Genomic DNA, 22,325 nt, shown 5'->3' with positions numbered 1-22,325 from the left:
ATAAACTTTGGGCTTGAAATTAGGGATGGACGCAAAACTGAAAAAAATTCACCTTTATTTCCAAATAAAATATTGGCGCCAGACATTGTGATAGGGACATAATTTAAACTGTTTTATAACCGGGACAAAAGGGCAAATAAATTTCATGGGTTTTAATTACAGTAGCATGCATTATTTAAAAACTATAATGGCCGAAAACTGAAAAATATTTTTTTTCCCACATTTTTCCTATTTTCCCATTAAAACACATTTAGAATAAAATAATTCTTGGCATAATGTCCCACCTAAAGAAAGCCTAATTGGTGGCGGAAAAAACAAGATATAGTTCATTTCATTGCGATAAGTAATGATAAAGTTATAGATGAATGAATGGAAGGAGCGCTGAAAGGTGAAAATTGCTCTGGTGCTCAGGGGGTAAAACCCCTCAGTGGTGAAGTGGTTAAACATTGGTATCCGTGGCTCCGGTTTTGATCCAAGCCAAATAGCGGAGCCATGGATACGTTTTTTGAACAAGTGTGAACCAACCCTTACTGCTACTGTTACTTACCTAAAATGATGTCTCCCAGCGCAGTCATTGCTCTGTACTGAAGCAGGTGGGTTGAGAACTGGAACTCAGGTAAGCCACCTGCTTTGGAGATGCACAGGTGGGTTTGGGTTTCTGGCATTCCATTGAATGTTTCTATTGTCTCAGATGAATGACACTGTCTTTTATATTTTGCAGCCCACATCTTGAACTATTGACATTTTTTTTCTACTCCCTAAACTCAACAGTGGTTCTCTGCCAAGCAGGGCCGGTTCAAGTAACAGTTGGGCCCTAGGGCAAAATAAGCCTGGGGGCCCCCCAATAGACACCCCCGACCAAAAAGCGTCATTAGAGGCCCTTTGTTGCAGCCAAATTTCCCTCCTGGGCCCCTGAGCTGGCTGCTGACCCTCCCCCAATCACCTCCCAACTTAGACTCTGCAGAGTCCCTGGGGAGCAACAGCTAAGATAGGGAGGGACACCTTGGGGGCACCTACAGGCTCTGAGGCCCTGAGGCAATTGCCCATTTTTTCCTATGGTAGCTACAGCCCTGCTGCCAAGCAAGAGTTGTATGGCTTCTAATTAGATATGAGTGAGCATTGCCAAATCAAGTCCCACAAAAGAAAAAAAAAAGTAATTTCTATTCCGGAATTCTCAACTGTGGAAAAAAGAAAAAGTAAAAAAGGAACAGACTCCAGTTTTAGGAGTAAAGGATAGGCATCGAAAGGGAACTTATGGCAAGGATGAGGTGGGCGTACATATACGTTGCCGGGAAATTTGGGCGCAGGGTGAAGCTGAAGAACGGCTCATCCTGTTCCTGCAAAAGTCCCGTCAGCGCTTATTACTATTCCTCCTCCAGGCCGCCATGGACTTAGGGGACAGACGCAATTCAGCCAAATTACACTGTTCTTAAAGTAATTCGAGCTCCATCTTTTGACAGTGTCCAAATTACTGACTGTAATTCACATTGCGGTCTATGCTGGCGCCCAGTGGTATCCAAATCTCCAGCGCTGCCACGGGAGGCGGAGGGGTCAGGCAAGTGATGGAGAAACAAATGCTAAAACTGCTGCAGAACTAAGTGCCACAATACCAAATTCTGTAGCTTGGGCCCAGTGGCGTATTTAGAGGGGTGCAGGCATGCCTAGGGCCATGGGCGCCACTGTGCCATAGGCGCCATGCCTGCCCCCTCCTCTCCCATACTGCAATTTCCATTCCATGTCTGACCGGCTGCTGCCCGCGCAACCCCCTGATCTGCCGCATGCTGCTCCAGCCACATGCTGGGTTAGGTCTGTCCCCCTCCTCCCCGCTGCGTCCTCTGTCACCTGAGCCCATTAACAGACCTCAAATCATCAGCGCGACGAAGAGACAGAATAGCGGCTTGCGGTTCAGTGACCACATGTGACCTTCAAATGCAAGAAGTGACTGATTAATGACGTCACTTCCTGCATTTGAAACACAACCGCGGTCGCTGGGAACTGCTGGCCACTCTTCTGCATTTCGTTCACACTGATGATTTCAGGTCTGTTAATGGGTTCGGGTGAAAGAGGACGCAGCAGGGAGGAGGGGGCAGACATAACCTGGATGCGGCTGGAGCAGCATGCGGCAGATCAGGGGGGCGGGCAGCAGCCGGTCAGACATGGAATGGACATTGCAGCATGGGAGAGGAGGGGGCAGGTATGGCAAAAGGCCTTGAATTTTACTTTATATCCGGGGGAAATTGGTATAATTACTGTAAGGAACACATATTTGACTTCGTATACTTGGGGGGGGGGGGGGCTACTAGGCCTTGATGATGGGGGGTAGGGCGCATTTTACCCAGATACGCCTCTGCTTGGGCCCCCAAACTCGACCCACCCCCTTCCCTAAAGTGGCACCAGACGACTGTTGGTTGATGACAAATTTCCCCCAGGGCCCCCAAGCCAGTGACCCTCCCCCCAACTTCACACATGCGCCCATGTTACGCCAGCAACCACTTGGGGTGCGTGTATGCAGATAGAGCCCGGAGCCAGCGGCTGACACAGATGGGTAAAGTATACTGCACTGGGCACGGGGGAGGGGCACAGGACCAAGCGTTCCGACGCATTCATCACTTGTCCCGATATTGCTTGCTGTTAACGCCAGGCACCCGATTGACCATGACAGTCCGGCATATTACAGCATGTATGACTGATACCTCCAACCAATTTCAGCCCGAATTTGGTCACATCATCGAATGGGCATGCTCTTGGGGGCACAGATTTTCATCCGATTCCATAATTATCGAATTGCATGGTCATTGGGTCACCAAATCAAGAGATGTATGTCCACCTTATCGAGAACAAGGAAGTCATAAGTACTGTGTAAGGCAAATGCAATTGACAAAGCTGGCTACTTCACTGTGTTTATCTCCAGAATAAAACGTGTCGGAGAGATGGCAATACACTAATTGCAACATCACAATCAGCTACAGATGTACAAGTATATCTCCTGAATACAGCTGTCCAATAATTCCTGCTCACTGGAAATCAGACAACTGGCCGCTGCCTTCTGAGCAGTTGCCTGTGATTGACTGATGCTTTATGAGAATCTGCGGAGGCCACATTAACTTTTCACCTGGCCTTGTAATATCTCCCATGGTAGGAATTATTACTGTGCCCAGAGAAGCAGCTTTCCTTGAGCTCTGGCCACACCATGCAGGAGCCTGGAGATTCCATACATTTGCAGACCCTCAGCATATTGAAATGATTTCTGCTGAAACGCCAGTTTCGACATCTCAAGCCGAGAGGCGCTTCCATAAACATAAAGAATCTGACACGTTACTATAGGCTTAGCAAGACGCATTCTCTAGTCTAGTCTGTTCTGGCTGCCTGCTGGTGGGGAGGAGAATATTGGAGTCTTGTTAAAACAACCAAGGGGCAGATATACAGTGTGAGCTGTCACTCACTCACGCAGACAGGAGGAAGGGAACGCCAGCTCTTAACCTTGTTCTGTGTGTTTGTCATAGAGCAGCCATGCTTTGTGGAAGGCCCTCGCATCTCAAGACTGGCGAAGGGAACGATTATACTAGGATGATGAGTGGCTGTCCAAGTGAAACAGAGTAGGAATAGAGAGGCAGGGGTCACACTAAAGGCCCATATGCACCTCGCGATTCTTTCAACGACCATCGGTTTTTAGAGCGATTAGCGATCGTTTCACGTGATTACGCAAACAACATTTAGCGACACATGGCAATAACGACCGTCATGGCGGATCAGATCTTTAAGATCCCCCGCCCCCCCCCCCCCCGACGACTCTGTGCTTCACAATCTGCGCTATTGCAATGGCTTGACTTCCCCTTCATGCTCATCATGGGAACCCACCTGTAGTAAGAGGGGAGTGCTCGTCGTCAAGGGACGTCACTGGGATCCATCTTCCTACGTCCCTATGGTGAGTATTCGGCTGTTTTTTTCCATCAAACAAGGGTTTATTGAAGGTAAAGATGAGATAATTTACAGAAGAACAGGTAGAGTATTTTGCTATAGAAGTGCAAAAAAGCAGTGAGATTTTTTTTATTTTATTTTTTTATGTACGAAATCACATGCGCTTTTATTTAATACATTCATTATAGAGCGATTCGCATGCCATTTTTATCTGGGTTGAGAAAAAAGCAACACAACCTTCCCTTTGGGCTGCATATGGAACAATCGCACTATTACTGCGATTCCCCATAGAGAACCATTGAGTGGGCTTTTGCGTGCGTTTCTGCTATACGAAAAAATGCACACGATTTTTGCAAGTGACATTTCACAAAGCATTCCCTTTTCCCTGCAAAGCATAGCAAGCCAATTCCAGTGACAATTACGGAGTGAGCCCAATATCTCCCACACAAACAAACCAAAGTAAAAACAAACTTAAATTCAAAGAAGGAATTAAGTAAAGGTGGCCAATAACGGTCCAATTTCTAGCCAAAAATCGTTCGAGCGATTAGAAATTCTGATCAGATTGGTTGTTAATAATCTCCATTGGTGGACACAATCGATTATGAACGAGTGAAAAAAATGTCGCCCTAATGAATTTTCGTGGAACCAAAATTTGGATTTTCTTTTTGGTTGTGATAGATCGGAAGTAAATATTGGTTCGTTGATGGTGTAGTGAACGATTTATTACAATATTTCACTTCCGATCAGAATTTCTGATCGCTCGAACGATTTTTCGCTAGAAATTGGACCGTTAGTGGCTACCTTAAAAGCGGATTTCCAGTCAAAATATGATAAAACGTGACTTAGAAGTCACCTATATTTTACAAAAAAAAAAAAAAAAAAATGCACATCCAAGACCGCTTCCTTTTGTAAAAAAACAAGAAAGAGGCTTGTTCTAGAACTGCTGTGAGAATGCAGATGCTCTCTTTCTGCAATCCAAACTCTATATTTGAGAATCAAGGTTAGATTACAAAGCTGCCAACCAATGAAGTAGCAATAGGGGATGCGAAGGTTGCAACTGCACCAGGGCCCCTAGATCAGAAGGGTCCAGAAGGGCCTTCCTTCAACTCTTGACGGCGCCCCAAATTAGTGACTGAGCGCTGCTATAGCCATTATTCACGTTACGGCGCTTATTCACGTTACGGTTATGGCGGCGCCTGGAGTGCCTGAATTTCCAGCGCCGTTTTTGCCTGTCTCGCTGCTGCCAACCCCATCAGAACTCTCTGTATTAATAAGAAAACAATTGCAGAGAAATACTCATGCAGCAGCTATAGTGGAACTGGAGAGTAAGTATCGGCTCCAAGATGTCAGAAACTTCCGATCCATCTAATACACAGAGACAATGGAAGATGATAAAATAGTATTGTGTTTCATACATAGTACATATTTGAGTAGAATAAGAGGAAGTGGTGGTTTATAAGAAACTCATTGTTCTATCACAAGCCTTGTACCAAGGTCTCTCCCCTTCCTCAGCTCGGCCTGTGGGAAACTCGATCTCCACTCGTTAGCTGGACTTTCTTCCGCTATGGCTCCCCTCCAGGCTGCACAAGATGAGAATGTGGTCTCGTAATCACCACATTGGGCAGCAAAGGACACAAGTACATAATAATAACGTGGAGACAACATCACAACGCCGCAGCGATACAACGAGTGTGGCTTCAGAGGGATAAACACATTAAAGCGCCTATTGACAATCTGCAGGGAAACATTCGTCTCTGAAAAACATACAGTTATTGGAATGCAAAAATGGTTTCCTTGGACATGCTATGAAGGCAAAACCTCAAAACATATAATGTATTATAATTTATGTGAGATATATATGAGCTATTTAATGTAGTTGTATAAGCCAAGAAATCCCAGAGTGAAGAAATCCCCACACACAGTAGATAATCACAAGCATATTGTACAAGAAATGTTCAAAAAGCAACAGGGCTGAACCAATAATCCAGCCTAGTTGCTCCATGAGAAGTAAACTATATAATTCAGTCCCCAAATACAGGAGTCAACAGTCAGTCCTTTATCAGACAAATCAATCGTATACCCAAGGCGGAAAACTAATGAAATAAACAATTGTATCTATCCTCCTTCTCCTAAAAATGACTTTTTAAGATATTCACAGTTTTATTTAAATCTACTTTTTAAGTTTTTACTGTTTTATTGTTTTTGCTCAATGACACATTCCTTGAAGTATGCCAGAGCTAAAATCTATGAAGTATTGACCCTTTTTATCACCTTCCTGCTCTCAGAAGCCATTTTCTGCTAGGAAAGTGTTTTATAATTTAGTAATTTCTTATCAGTGAGTGTCACACTGTAGTCTGATCCAGTCCTAACTCAGACAGGAACTGCCCCTTACATACCTGACATTTAAATCTTTCATGCAGAGAAAGAAAAAAAAAAGGAACACAGCCTAGTTATTTGTGTGCTAGGCACTGTACATACACATGTCTATCTCATCATGTCACATGTCACCTTAGCAGAAATCCCGAGTCAGGCTCAGGACGGAAAGCCGCAGAACAGGGTGGTAGTCCCGTTCATGAGTGAGTCTCATGCAGGAGCTGCTGCAGACCTCTCTGTAGTATGTTTTTCTTCTTGTTTTTTAGGGTCTAAAAGCTTGTGAAAAAATGTTATGGCTTTTAGACCTTAAATCTGGAAATAATCATAATGCCAGGGAGGTTAAAGGACAACTGAAGCGAGAGGGATATGGAGGCTGCCATATTTATTTCCTTTTAAGCAATACCAGTTGCCTGACAGCCCTGATGATCCTCTGCCTCTAATGCTTTTAGCCATTGACTCTGAACAGGGATGTACAGTGGCTTGAAAAAGTATTCGGCCCCCTTGAAGTTTTCCACATTTTGTCACATTACTGCCACAAACATGAATCAATTTTATTGGAATTCCACATGAAAGACCAACAGAAAGTACTGTACACATGAGAAGTGGAACGAAAATCATACATGATTCCAAACATATTTTACAAATCAATAACTGCAAAGTGGGGTGTGCGTAATTATTCAGCCCGCTTTGGTCTGAGACATTGCCTGATGAGTGCTAATGACTAAATAGAGTGTGCCTGTGTGTAATCTAATGTCAGTACAAATACAGCTGCTCTGTGACGACCTCAGAGGTTGTCTAAGAGAATATCGGGAGCAACAACACCATGAAGTCCAAAGAACATGCCAGACAGGTCAGGGATAAAGTTATTGAGAAATTTAAAGCAGGCTTAAGGCCCGTACTCACGGGCTGCAAATGTTGCCTGTCGCCAGCACACGTGAGCGTGTGGGCGACAGGCCGGCGACAGCTTCTCGCCAGGTCCCTCCGCGTACACACGCGGAAGAGGGACCAGCGGCGAGGCGGAAGCTGTCGCCGACGTTCCTCCTCCCCCCACCGGAAGCTCCATTTGATACAATGGAGGTTGCTGTCGCTAGTCCGCGTACTCACGCGGACTAGCGACAGTTGCGGGGGAGGTGCGGCGGCGACTGTCGCCATGCGATTGAAACTTTCAATCGCATGGCGACATGAGCGGCGGGCGACAGTTCGGGGTGCGCGCGCGTGCGGCGGCCCATACTCACGAGCGACCTGTCGCCGCAACACGCGCGCGCCGTGTGTTGAGGCGACAAAAGTCCCTCGTGAGTATGGGCCATTAGGCTACAAAAAGATTTCCAAAGCCTTGAACATCCCACGGAGCACTGTTCAAACGATCATTCAGAAATGGAAGGCGTATGGCACAACTGTAAACCTACCAAGACAAGGCCGTCCACCTAAACTCACAGGTCGAACAATGAGAGCGCTGATCAGAAATTCAGTCAAGAGGCCCATGGTGACTCTGGACGAGCTGCAGAGATCTACAGCTCAGGTGGGGGAATCTGTCCATAGGACAACTATTAGCAGTGTTGCCAACTCATCCCTTTAATTACTGACACACATGAATTATACAGGTTTCATGGCTAGGTAGATGCAGGTAAGGCACTGATTATGTGTAAGTAGCCCCAGAACCTGTATAACTTAGATGTGTCAGTAATTAAAGGGATGAGTTGGCAACACTGACTATTAGTCATGCACTGCACAAAATTGGCCTTTATGGAAGAGTGGCAAGAAGAAAGCCATTGTTAACAGAAAAGCCTAAGAAGTCCCATTTGCAGATTGCCACAAGCCATGTGGGGGACACAGCAACCATGTGGAAGAAGGTGCTCTGGTCAGATGAGACCAAAACTGAACTTTTTGGCCAAAATGCAAAACGCTATGTGTGGCGGAAAACTAACACTGCACATCACTCTGAACACACCATCCCCACTGTCAAATATGGTGGTGGCAGTATCATGCTCTGGAGGTCCTTCTCTTCAGCAGGGACGGGAAGCTGGTCAGAGTTAATGGGAAGATGGATGGAGCCAAATACAGGGCAAATTTGGAAGAAAACCTCTTGGAGACTGCAAAAGACTTGAGACTGAGGCGGAGGTTCACCTTCCAGCAGGAGAACGACCCTAAACATAAAGCCAGGGCAACAATGGAATGGTTTAAAACAAAACATATCTATGTGTCAGAATGACCCAGTCAAAGTCCAGATCTAAATCCAATCGAGAATCGGTGGCAAGATCTGAAAACTGCTGTTCACAAACGCTGTCCATCTAATCTGACTGACCTGGAGCTGTTTTGCAAAGAAGAATGGGCAAGGATTTCAGTCTCTAGATGTGCAAAGCTGGTAGAGACATACCCTAAAAGACTGGCAGCTGTAATTGCAGCAAAAGGTGGTTTACAGAGTATTTTCTCAGGGGGGCTGAGTAATTACGCACACCCCACTTTGCAGTTATTTATTTGTAAAAAATGTTTGGAATGATGTGATTTTCATTCCACTTCTCACGTGTACACCACTTTGGCTATCATTCATAAAGCATTCCCGCATGCGGAAATGCTTAATACCGCTGACTTTACCGACCACATTGCAAAATGTCCATTCATAAAGGCTCTTTCCGCATGCGGAGCTGACATTCCCGTGCAGAGTGATAACTTACCGCCTTGTGCAGTGTTGATACGTAGTTATCCAGAAAAAGTAGCAAAATGTCCATTCATAAACATTACTGCATAGCGGTATGCGGATGGGGATTCCCGATCCCCTGGATGTAGCGGGAAGCTTGCGGAGTACTTGTAAGTGAATGGGACGGACCTCCCAAGCAGCAGAAGAGAGAGCAGCGCACGGAGGGAATCAGGCAGCATTTCTGTTTCTGCATGCCTACCGCCCGCCTACTGACACCATTCTCCATAAAACCTCCGCAGTGCTATCGCACCAGGCACAATTTTTATGAATGACCACCCAGAAGGCTAAACTACCGACGGCGGTATTCTCCCGCATGGGTTCTCCTTACCGCCAGCAAGTTTATGAATGATAGCCTTTGTATTGGTCTTTCACGTGGAATTCCAATAAAATTGATTTATGTTTGTGGCAGTAATGTGACAAAATGTGGAAAACTTTAAGGGGGCCGAATACTTTTGCAAGCCACTGTAACTAGAGGGGAGCAGCGCCTGTGGGAAGGTTAGGGGGCCCCAACTACTACTTCACTCCCTCCGATATAGGGGTCCATTCTTCAGATCAGGTGTGGATTACGATGTCGCTTGCTTTTATGTCCCTTGCAAAATGGGCCTCCAGGATATGAACATTGGGGGCTCCATCAAAGTCTGGCAGGGAGGTCCATGATTTGTAGTTATGCCACTGACCCTGAACAAGCATATGCAGATCAGATGTTGGCAACAATGGCCTCAATTCGCTAAGGGTAGTTCGGTGAAATCATTTAGGTCCGTAAAATATCGCATTCAGTACTTTACATTTTTGTTTCCAAATTCACTTAAGATTTCCCACATGAGGTAGAAGTTTGGTTATTTACTGAACAAACATGTTTCAATTAACTTAGCCCTGCTCGGTAAGTCTCACTTACCAGCCGTGGAGCAGGTCAGTGCTGAGGCAGGGAGCTGTGTACATGAATCCGGGTTTCTGTCCAGTGCATCCCTGACATCCCTTTAGATGTGCTGCAGCCACCAGGGGGAGCGCTTTGGTACAGTAGTTTACAGATTTTCACATCTAAAGGGATGCAGAAAAGCCTCATAAAGGGTCTCTTCCCCTGCTTTGCTACAGTGAAGTCCCACCTTCCAGAGTGTCGGACCAAATCAGGGTGAGAAGCAGGGCTGTGTGGTTCTCCCGATTGGCTGTCTATCGATGTTACCTCATGGAGATAGCGAGTTATCGGCTGGTCAGAGCTGAAGAAAAATACTGAACACTTTAGCTGGATTTATTGAATGTTAATTTCAATTTCTTGACATATTTACCGCACAAGTCAGTAATTTGCCTCACTAGTCGGTCATTTTAAGTTTCTGTGCGTTTTTAGGTTTGGTGAATTGGAATTTGGGAAAATGATTGGTAAAACCAGCGGTTTTTAACAATACCGAATGCGGTAATGCGTAATGAATTGAGTCCATTATTGTCAGCTCTGCCAGGATTAGCCGCATGCTTGTTTTTGGTGTGATTCAGGCACTGCTGCAGCCAAGTAGATCAATAGGGCAGCCAGGCAACAGGTATTGTTTTAAAGGAAATAAATATGGCAGCCTCCATAGTCTTTTCACTTTAGTTGTCCTCTAATACTACACACAGATAGTCCCTCCAACTTAGGCCCGGTTCACATTAGCGGTTGTTTGCCAAACGGACCGGATGACCTGACCGGATCCGGACCGGATCCGGATCGGAACCGTACGGTTCTGATCCGGATCCGATCCGGATCCGGTCAGGTTGCATCAGGTGTCCATCAGGATGCGATCCGGATCCGTTTGGCAAAATAACGTTAAAAACAAAAAAAATGTTGGGGTCTGGGAGGTCAGCAGAAGGGGGACCTGTGGAATCAGGCCCTCTGCTGTTTAGCACTCACCTCCACCTCCGACATGCTGCCAACATCTCCGGATCCGGATCCAGCTGTGCTGCTCCACTCCAAAATGCTTGCCCATGTGTCCCCATCCAATATCGCCGCAACAATCCCCATAGGAAGTGGGGTAGAACATCCGGATTTCTCAGCCAGTGTGTTGTGCGCTCTCCGGTTCCCATTGGTTTGTATTGGCCGGATGGTGCAGTCCGGCTCCGCCCCGGATACGGCTGCCGGAGGAGCCGGATGAAAAAAATAGCGCATGTTGGAACGGAGGCCGGAGTCCGGATCCGGCCCGGATCCGGTCCGGCTCGGCAGAACGGACGCATGTGAACGGACGCATAGGCTTTCATTGCTATGCCGTGCGTCCGTTCCGTCCGTTCTGCAAGCGGTGCGGCTCCGGCACGGCGATTCCGGAGGGCCACCGCAAGTGTGAACCGGGCCTTACAAACAGATTTTGTTCCTGAAGTTTGTTTGCAAGTTGTGTTATCCATGCTGGTGTGTGTGGACAATTTACGTTAACGCCAGATTTGGACATACAAAAAAAATAAATAAAAAATAATAGGTACTTATCCGTTAGCCTGGCGCATCCTCTAGGTGGCGATAATTACTATTCCCCCTCCAGGCCGCCATGGATAGTAGGGAAAGATGTAACTCTGCTGGAGTTCTATCGCCACCTAGAGGATGCGCCCGGTTAACGGAAAAGAACCAAAAAAATATATATATATGTTTGGTGGTTGTTTTTGTACTTTTCCGTTAGCCGGGCACATCCACTAGGTAGCGTTAATTACTATTACCCCTCCAGGCCGCCACGGAAAGTAGGGAAAGATGTAATTCTGGTGGAGTTTTATCGCTACCTAGTGGATGCGCCCGGCTAACGGAAAAGTACCGTTGGTTTTAATGTGTTTACGAAAAAAAAAAAAACTTACAACAGTTTACACAACACCATAAAGGCCCTTTCACACGGGCAGCTGACAAGCAGTGAAGTCACCACCTGTCAGCTGCTCCCCTGCACTGGCCAGACAGCGGCGCCATGGAGTGAGATCTGAGCGCAGCTGCACTCAGACTTGACATGTGGCGTTCCTCAGCCGCACAGTAATGCCACTGCGCGTCAATGCTTGACACACGTGCTGTGAGGCCTGGACCCACTAGAAAGCACAAAGCGCTATCGCAATCGCTAGCTGTTTGGTATAGCGTTTTGCAAGTGATTTGGGGAGTGATTTCCCTGCTCCTATACAATTCATTAGAATGGAAATGCTCCCAAAATGCTGCATGTCCTGTGATTGCAATTTGCTTAAACGCAATCGATGTAGTGGAATCAGTCCCATCCACTTACATTGGCAGAGCGTTTAGGGAAATCCCTAGTGACTGAAACACTCTCTAAGGCCTAGTGCACACCAAAAACCGCTAGCAGATCCGCAAAATGCTAGCAGATTTTGAAACGCTTTTTCTTATTTTTCTGCAGCGTTTCAGCTAGCGTTTTGCGGTTTTGTGTAGCGGTTTTGGTATAGTAGATTTCATGTATTGTTACAGTAAAGCTGTTACTGAACAGCTACTGTAACAAAAAACGCCTGGCAAACCGCTCTGAAGTGCCATTTTTCAGAGCGGTTTGCGGTTTTTCTTAAACTTAAGATTGAGGCAGAAAGGCATCCGCAATCCAAAATCTGCAGCAGCCTGGGAGTATGCGTTTCTGCAAAACGCCTCCCGCTCTGGTGTGCACCAGCCCATTGAAATACATTACCCTAGCGGATCCGCACCCGCAAGCGGATCGCAAACCGCAGCGGAAACGCTCCGGTGTGCACTAGGCCTAAATGCTCAAGTGGGTTTCAGGCCTTACATCTGCTGCAATTCGGCTGCATTTAAATTGCATCCAAATTGCACTGACAGGTGGCAGACTGGAGGCCGAACTGCTTGGCATATGCACAGTTCAGCCGTCCGTTTGAAAGGGGCCTAACATGTAAGAAGAAAAGAAAGAAGAAAAAAGTACATTTTGTAAATGAGAAGAACTTTGTATGTCAGGCATTTTTACATTCATCTACAAGTAGAGTTCGGCCTGCACAATAATTAGCTGGTAGTAGATTGCTGCTATGTCTAGGGAAATGGCATGCTTCTGCTCCTCAGACAGTGTGAGCACTAGGGATAGTCAATGGGCTCTATTCACAAAGAGCCAAAATATCTGCAAAATTTTACAGCTATATTTCCGCCAGCGGTAAACCCCGCATTTTTTCCACATTCACTAATATTTTCCGCATGTTTTCCGCATGCTGGAAAAAAGATGCGGAAACAGCTATTATTCATGCGGGAATCATGCGGTAAAAAGGTCGCATGAAAAATTAAAGTCCAGCAAGCACAGCCCTTAAAGGTGCGTACACACGTCAGATAAAAGTCTTTGGAAAATGAAAGATCACACACCAATTTTACCATCTTTCATGTAGTATGAGAGCCATACCAACACAGTCTATTCTATGGAGCTGAACTCCCCATCAGATAAAAATCTTTGCAGGATGCTGCACACACAGATGCTGTACAGACACAAAAGATTAGTATCTGCAAAAGATCTGTTCCTGCCAAAAATCCATTCCTGCAAATTGCAATGATAGTCTATGATATCTGCAGATCCTCATACACACATGATTTAACTGACATTCATCTGCAGATCAGATCCACCAGGATGGATTTTCAGATCTGCGGATGATTGCTTGATCTGCAGATGAAGGTCAGTTAAATCATGTGTGTATGATGATCTGCAGATCTCATAGACTATCATTGCAATTTGCACCTAAAGTGTGTGTGTGTACGCACCTCAAGCCTCCAGACTTCATTAAAGTCAATGGGATGCGGAATATATCACCTACTACTTGTAGGTGATAAAAAAAAAAAAAAAAAAAAAAAAAAAAATCGGTAAATAACGACGAAATGATGCGCCTGAACATTTTTGAGAATTGATTTTTTATTGCGGAAAATACCGACATTTGCGGAAATATTTCCGCATGAATCCCACACTTTTAGGGCTGGTGCACACCGAGCGGCTTTTTCAGTGTTTCTGCAGCCGCTTGCGGCTGCGGATACGCTTGGTCAATGTATCTCAATGGGGTGGTGCACACCAGAGCGGGAGGCGTTTTGCAGAAACGCATACTCCCGGGGTGAGGCATTTTTTGGATTGTGGATGCGTTTCTGCCTCAATGTTAAGTATGGGAAAAACGCAAACCGCTCTGAAAAACGGCACCTCAAAACGGTTTGCCAGGCGTTTTTGTTACAGTAGCTGTTCAGTAACAGCTTTACTGTAACAATATATGAAATCTACTATACTGAAATCCGCTGCAGCAATCCGTAAAATGCTAGCTGAAACGCTACAGAAAAATAACAAAAAGAGTTTCAAAATCTGCTAGCATTTTGCGGATCTGCTAGCGTTTTTTGGTGTGCACCGGGCCTTACCGCACTTTTTCCGCATGCGGAAAAAACATGCGGAACATTTTGAGAATGTCAACTTGACGGTATTTTGGTCGCAAACTTCCCGCATGTACTTTACCGCATGCGGGAAGTCTTTGAGAATAGAGCCCAATGACATACAACTCATTTTGAGTTGATGCAGCACTATGCAAATTTAAGCAGCTTGAACATGAACCAATCAAATCCTGCTGAGGTAAATAAGGCCTCCTTTCCACGAACTATTGATAGGCAGTGAAATGCCTCTCAAACTCTCTCAACTGCTCACTGCTGCCTGCTTGTTGCTGCATGATAACTGCTTGCTGAGCACACAGCTAAACAGTCCATGGAAAGCGGAGCAGTGCTTTTCAGCTTGATTTGGGTGCAGCCAGCGCCTCCATAGACTACAATAGGAATCACTCCTATTGCAGCGCTCAGTGAGCAACGTCGGCTCCGTCAGAAGACGGAGCCGAGGTTGCTTAAAAAACACAATAATTCGGCCTCCAGCAATCGCTGGAAGCTGAATTATTTCATTCCCCCACTATCCATGGCGGCCTAGAGGGGGAATAGTAATTAAAACGGCCCGTACTTGTGCAGAAGCAGGGTCAGCCGTATAACAGCTGTATCTTGCGCCCAAGTCTACCAGCGCCAATTTCAAATGTACTCCATGGAAAGGAGGCCTTAGATTGGTCCATTTTCAAGCATCTTTTCCACGGACTGTTGAACTGTGTGCTCAGCAAGCAGTTACCAGGCAGCAACAAGCAGTTACCAAGCAGCAGCCAGCAGTTGAGAGTTTGAGAGCCATTTCACTGCCTATCAGCAGTCCGTGGAAAAGAGACCTCAAGCTGCACAGATTTGCATACACAATTTGCATAATCTTGCATCAACTCAAAACCACTTGCATCTCATTGACCATCCCTAGTGAGCACAGCACATTGGGTACACTACCCACTGTCTGTTCCCAGTGTGACCTGACCCTCAGTTTGATCCTTATATGCATACCATATCCTTACATTCCATTTAAAAAAAAGCAAGACAAAAAGAGAGGCACAATTATGCAATATGAAGCAAAGCAGAAAAAGCTAAAGTAAACTCCGGGTAATACTGGCCCACATGATCGAATACAAATACCAAATGCATAGAAATGCCCAGCAGGAGCAAAATACAAACACCTGTGTAGATACCACCTGCACTGATTACAGTCAGTCAGTGCTGGATCAGCTGATACAACTCAAGCCTGTCTCTGCCCTGACTTACCTCAACAACTTCAGTGAAGAGAGCCCCATATGACATGATTTCCACAGAACTAGGGCTGCTAACTTGGGTTGCAAGGTTAGTGCTACTGATGGGTATTATGGGGTTAATTTATGGCATGCATGACTTTGCACGTGCTCAGAAGCATTTGTATGCTATTTTGATGGGTATGCTGAAATGTTGGAACACTGTTAGTCACCCAAAGTTGCCAGTCACTATTTTTTCTCGCGCACGGGCCCAGAAACACAGACTGGTTTTAAACGGGCTTAGGTCTACTAGTCCTATAAAATAGTCCCTCTGTCTGTGACAGCTGCCTGGCATGCGTGCGTGGCACACGGCCGTGGGAGGGCTTTGGACTGGTGTGCACTAGTTGCCTAGCTCCGTTAATAAACATACAGGCTTTTTGACTAGTTAACTTATAAACCAACATATTCTGTGGCACTGTACAAAGCAAGAAACAAACATGAGATACATAATAATGCAGACAATGGCATCCACCAAATATCAACACTGGTACAAAATACAGGGTACTTTACCATTAGCCAAGCGCAAGTGTAATAGGGCAAAGTAATGTGTTCTGTGAGCACTTAAGCCGCCCACAACTTTAATAGGGCAATGTAACAGATGAAGCCGCCGGCTTCTGCTCTGCCTCCTCTCCTCCCCCTGCCTCTCTCCTATAGAACATAGTGTTGTCCGGATCATGAACGATTCGGATCTTTGATCCGAATCTATTTTATGAGTCGATCATCCGAATCATCAAAATGAACGATTCGGATCGCAAAAGGGGCGGGGCCATGAGCGACACGCCCCCTCTCAGCGGGCAGCGGGGTCCTGGAAGCAGGGATCGCTCTGTTGGATGGGAGGCAGCCTTGCAGGGAGACAGGTAGATGAGAGAGGGGACATGGGTGCCACTGCCAGATATGTGTAGAGCACACATACTGGCTGCAATGTGCTGCCCATTATAGGCTGGCTGTTCCGTAGTGCTGCACAGTGATCACATGGGAAGCTTTTGGCTCAGCACAGCACAGCTCAGTAACTTTGCAGGCACTGTGATTGCTGGGCAATTATATGATCCTCCTGCACTCGGCACTAAACAGCTGCACTTATCTTCTGGGAATGTTTTCTTTCACTGTGCGACCTTTTCTTTCAAAGTGTACAGATGAGCATATAGGTGAAATATATGTAAAGCATATGACTTCAGCATGTGGGTATTACGTGCAAACATTTCTGCTCTCTGCTCGTCCCTCCTCCCTTCTCTGTCCACTCCCTGCCCTCTGTCCATCTTCTCCCCTTCTCTGTGTGTCCGCCCCCCTCCCCTTCTCCTATCCACAGACCTGTCCTGCTGTTCATTTCACCCCCGAATGCTTCCGGTAGTAAAATGATCCGAGATTCGGATCAAAGATCCGGATCTCTTCAATGATCCGATTCGAATCATCCGGATCATTGAAAAGATCCGAACTTCCCATCTCTAATAGAACACTGGCAGCCGGGGGTCACGCGTGTTCCCCAGAGTCGTTCGTCGCGGCAGGGAATCCTTGCAGAGCGGGTGCTGGCAGAAGCAATGTCTGCATGGAACACGTTACTTTGCCCTATTACACTTACGCCCAGCTAACGGAAAAGTACCAAATACAGACTTTAGACAGTGGTTACAGTGACAAAGGTAACATGATGAATAAAGTAAACTGCAAGACACAAAAGGGTGAGAGAAGCCAGGCCTTGCAAACTTACAATCTAAACATCATATTTTAGTAATTTTGTTTTATCTATTTATCTTAAATAAGCCAGTTTGTTGACAGGTCTCATTGCCTTTGACGTCACTTTTTTTTTCATGTGTGAAGACTAATCTAAACATGTAAACTGTAATGTTAGTGGCAGCAGACCCAGCATCACACCTCCTGGAGAGGTTACTTCATTAGAAAAACACATTTTGTTTATGCACAATATTTACATAACCTCCCTTTCATCCATTACAGCAGTTTAATGAACTATTGACAGGTATGAGCTGTATAATGTTCTCTTACCCGGAGCAGCCTGTCTGGGGTGAAGCATGGCCTGAGGAGCCTCCATGTGACGTCACTGGGGAGAGCCGAGGGCTGCAAATGATGGCGGCTGCAGCATCACCTGCCTGCTGCATTCCTCAGCTACTGTCTGTGGTGGAAGGAAAGAGAACCCGAACAAATGAGGGGCGATAAGCTATGTTAGATTTTGGAAATGTCCAAAATGACGCCCCCTATAGGTGAGAGTATACATGCGCGGTGTCTTCTCACAGCAGCTACAAAAAAAATCCATACAGCTCACAGCTTTGTTTTTTTGTTTGTTTGTTTTTTTGTTGGCTGCCTATTTTATGTTGATGCAAATGTTATGCTAAATGTAAATATATGCAACTTGGAATTGGAGTAATTGAAATAACCGCATTTGATATGTACAATTGTATGTGGCATATGTTAACATAATTCGCATTAATGCTAAATTATCATCTTATTGATCAATGACCATCTTTATGGGCTGGGACCCACTTTTAGATCACCAACAATCACCAGCGATTCCAAAAAAGGCTTTTTCAATGTATTTAAATGGTGGGGAACCCGCTAGTGCGATTGCGATTAGGGTTAATTGCAATTGCAGGATATGCTGCATTTTGAGCGTTAATGCTACGGAGGCCGCAGGGGCAAACGCAGGATTTTTAAGGGGGGGTTCCTGAAAGGTCCAGAAGCACGTATGTCCCGAGTGCTTCCGAATACAGGTGGCTCCATACTGACCATGCACAAAAGTGCGCTGGCTTATTACGGAGCTGCCTATCTTTGGAAGTACTCAAGGACACAAGTGTTTCTGAGGGCTTCTGGTAGCAGCAAATGTGAACGGGGTACAGCGCTGGAACAACTCCCCAAGAGAGGAACAGGAGATAGACTTAGTTTGGACAATTCAGTGGAATATGCTACATAGTGTCACATAGCGCAAGCGATACCCATATGATGCAGGGATATATGCATCTGCGGAAGATGTCGGCGCTACATAAATACTAAATAATAATATTTTGCCTCACCAGGATTGCACTTTTATTTAGCTTTCCTGTAAGACAAGAACACACAGTCAGCTCTAGGGGAAGAGGGAAACAAAGGTGAATGAGGGAGGGCTGGTGCACACCAAGAGTGCTTCTGAGCGTTTTTCAAATCAACAGTGATTTGAAAAGCGATTGGCTTATGTTACCCTATGTGGGTGTTCCCACAGCAGCGTTGTGATTTTTTCAAAATCGCAGGTATACTGCATGTAGCATGTTTTTGAGCAATTCATTCAAAAATCGCTCTGAAAATCACTTCACAAAATCACACTCACAAATTGCGCGATTGCTATTGTCATTTTGGCGTGCACTAGCCCAGAGAGAGGAGTGGAGAAATTGAGAATAGCCTGAGATGGAGCAGAGAACTTATCTGTATTGAAGTCCCACATCACACAGGCTACTTGCCTGTAATCGGACTCCTGTCCCTGTCAGTCTCTCACACAAGTCAGAAAGAAGCCCTCCTGGAGTCTAGGGACTGTCAAAAACTTTTCAGCTTGTTATCCACACCTTATCCACACATGCAGTCATTATAACAATGGGGAGAGACCAGACAGATGTTTGCCCACAGATCCTGAGTCCAGGCAAGCTCTGCATCATGCCTGTGCATATTTACCAGCTTGCCTGCACTCTAATTTCATCATGTCTGACACTTCTGTGCTGTGGAGAGTCCAGGACTCCATAATCAACATTCTCTCACTGCAGGCTGCATCTTCTTGTGAGGGTTGTGAGGGGAAGCCCGGCTGCCTCTCTCATTCTATTAGCTGGAGGGAGGCACCAGAAGTAAGAAGGGAGGGAGAATGAGGCTGTTTATATTATGCGGGCTTCCCTGGCTGAATACACAGCTCAGTGCAGGGGGGAGGTTCCAGACACCCGGAATAGCCCCCTGAGTTCGCCAGTGGGAGGCCGAGCATTTTAAATAACGTTAATTAGACTTACTGAGTGTCCTAATGTCCGTATTCTGCCCAATAGCCCTGCCTCTTAGCAGCAGAGGTCACAGGCGCTTCTCTGATTGGTCCTAGAAAAGTACCTATGACCTCTTCCATTGGGGGCAGGGCTACAGACAGAAGCCAGACACCTGGTTAGTATAGTAAAGTTTATTTAAAAAAAAAAAACTAATCAGAAACGCCATCGCAACCAGCGCAATTTAAAAGATTCCTAGTGGGTCCCAGCCTTATAGTCTAGATTTCTAGTGGGTTCCAGCCCTATAGGCCAGATGCTGATCAGGGGTAAACTTAAAAATGTACCAAAGATCTTGCTATCTAAAGATTTGATACTTACCGAGGGCTTTCTCCAGCCTTATAAACACGCTGTCCTCCCACGGTTTCCCGTTCAGCCACGATCAGCTCCGGTAAAAGACTCAGTCGGGTACAGTCTGGGTCTCTACCACGATCCTCCCGCGAATGCACATGCGCAGTAGACCCAGACTGTCATGCCTCAGCCTATTACCATAGGAGGACGGTGTAGGACTCAGACGTGTTTATGGGGCGGAAGGAAGCCCTGCGTAAGTATCAATTCTTTAGATAGCCAGATCTCTGGTTTACTTTAAGGGCTTGTTCACAGTTTTAAAAATCGCCTTAAAGGACAAATGAAGAGAGAGGTATATGGAGGCTGCCATGTTTGTTTCCTTTTAAGCAATACCAGTTGCCTGGCAGCCCTGTTGATCCTCTGCCCCTAATACTATTAGCCATGGCCCCTGAACAAGCATGCAGCACATCAGGTGTTTCAGACTTTAGGGCTCTTTCACACTAAGACGTTGCGTTTGATGCGACGTTAAGTAAAATGCCATCCATGTAGCATGAAGTAATCAAATTGCTTACATCAAATCCGTGATAAATAAGCAAGTTTATTGGGGACATATCCCTTTAAAAACAATCCGACGAAGCAGAGGGGTCTGCGATACATGTGAGATCCAGCGGGGGGTACTGGCCTGACTGTCTTGCGGGGATCTTGGTGATAAGCGCTCTATTTTTCCTCACTATTGAAGGGCATTTAACCCAGTGACTGATACAACAGCTAGACACAGATTGTGCTAGGCGAGTGCAGGATATTGAGTTTACCTAGGATTATCTGCCACATTATCCCTGCATATGTTTCTTATTATATTATGCTGTGTATATTATATGATGTATTTTGACTATGACCATCATTATATGTGTCATTTGTTATGACATCAGACCTGTATCCCTTGCTGTGTTTTAATTGTTTTTAAAGGGATATGTCCCCAATAAACTTGCTTATTTATCATGGATTTGATGTATGCAATTTGATTACTTCATGCTACATGGATGGCTTTTTACTTCTTTGTATACAGTTTTGATATCATTCATCCATGGCGTTTTGTTATTATTATCTGGCTCGATTTTTGTAGTTTGATGCGACGTTAAGGTCTCATAACGTGCCCCAACGCAACGCATGTTAGCTCTGAAGTTGGACGTTACATTGCACTGCGTTATACGTCTCTTGATGCGTACGCGATGCATACTTTTTGACGCTTACGGATCGAATTAAAACGGCGCATGCAGCACTTTTTTTTTTTAACACACATTACTGAGCATGTGCAAACAGTCTAACACAGCCAAATACAAGTATAACGCCCAGCACGCTGCACTTTCATTTAACTTGCAGCGTTATACTCCAACGCAACGTGTGCACTGTGGACCAGCACATTGATTTTACATTACTGTGAGTAGGGCTGCGTTACAGGCTGCTGTAACGTGCGGCTGTAACGCCCCACTGTGAAAGCAGCCTTAGGCCTCTTTTCCACGAACTGTTGATAGGCAGTGAAATGCCTTTCAAACTCTCACAACTGCTCACTCCTGCCTGGAAACTGCTTGTTGCTGCCTGGTAACTGCTCACTGCTGCCTGGTAGCTGCTTGCCGAACACACAGCTCAACAGTTCGTGGAAAAGAGGCCTTGGTACTTATCCGTTAGCTGGGCGCATCCGGCAGGTGGCGCTAATTACTATTCCCCCTCCAGGCCGACATGGATAGTAGGGAAAGATGTAACTCTGGTGGAGTTTTGTCGCCACCTAGAGGATGCGCCCGGCTAACGGATAAGTACCGAGGCCTTAAAGTCAGATCTGACAAGACTAGTTGCATGCTTGTTTCTGGTGTTATTCAGATACTGCTGCAGAGAAATAGACCAGCAGGGCTGCCAGGCAACTGGTACTGATTAAAAGGAAATAAATATGGCAGCCTCCGTATACCTTTTACTTCAGGTCCCCTTTAAAAAAGCCCTAGTGTTCGCACATGAGCGATGAGCTTTGTTTCGAATCACAGACGCGGCTCCTGCACCATTTTGTCAGCATTGGCTCTTCATTAGAAAGTATAGGAACAATCGCAAAGCGCTTTGAAAAGCGATTTCCTGAGCACTTTTATGAATAAATACATTGTATTTATTCATTTCTGGGTCAAAGAATTAATTGATGAGCAAAAGCGAAGATCAGGGAAAAACACTTGCACTAGAAATTTGTAATGTGTACAAGGCCTAAAGCCTGGTACACACTTTCAATAATAATTAACCTCCTTAGTGGTAATCCCGAGTCAGGCTTGGGACGGAAAGCCGCAGAACAGGGTGGTAATCCGGTGCCTGAGTGAGTTTCATGCAGGGCTGCACACCTCTTTGAGGTATGTTTTTGTTCTTGTTTTTAGGGTCTAAAAGCTGATGAAAAAATTGCACAGCTTTTATAACCTAGATCTGGAAATAATCATAACGCCAGGGAGTGTATACAATGA

General features: G+C 45.7%; 1 long non-coding RNA gene across 2 annotated transcripts in view; it reads right to left on the bottom strand.

Annotated features, from left to right (window-relative positions):
• LOC137536049 (uncharacterized) overlaps window positions 1-17,704 on the bottom strand; it is a 490,360-nt gene extending 472,656 nt beyond the window's left edge. For both annotated transcript variants that reach the window (XR_011024508.1, XR_011024507.1), the window contains exon 1: window positions 17,555-17,704. This is a non-coding gene — a long non-coding RNA (uncharacterized lncRNA). The remainder of the gene's footprint in view (window positions 1-17,554) is intronic.
• Window positions 17,705-22,325: the final 4,621 nt, after the last annotated feature.

The sequence above is a fragment of the Hyperolius riggenbachi genome, chromosome 10 (genome assembly GCF_040937935.1).
Source record: "Hyperolius riggenbachi isolate aHypRig1 chromosome 10, aHypRig1.pri, whole genome shotgun sequence".
Classification (NCBI taxonomy): Eukaryota; Metazoa; Chordata; class Amphibia; order Anura; family Hyperoliidae; genus Hyperolius; species Hyperolius riggenbachi.
The sequence above is the reverse complement of the archived record's forward strand: the minus strand, read 5'-3'. Positions and strand labels throughout refer to the sequence as shown.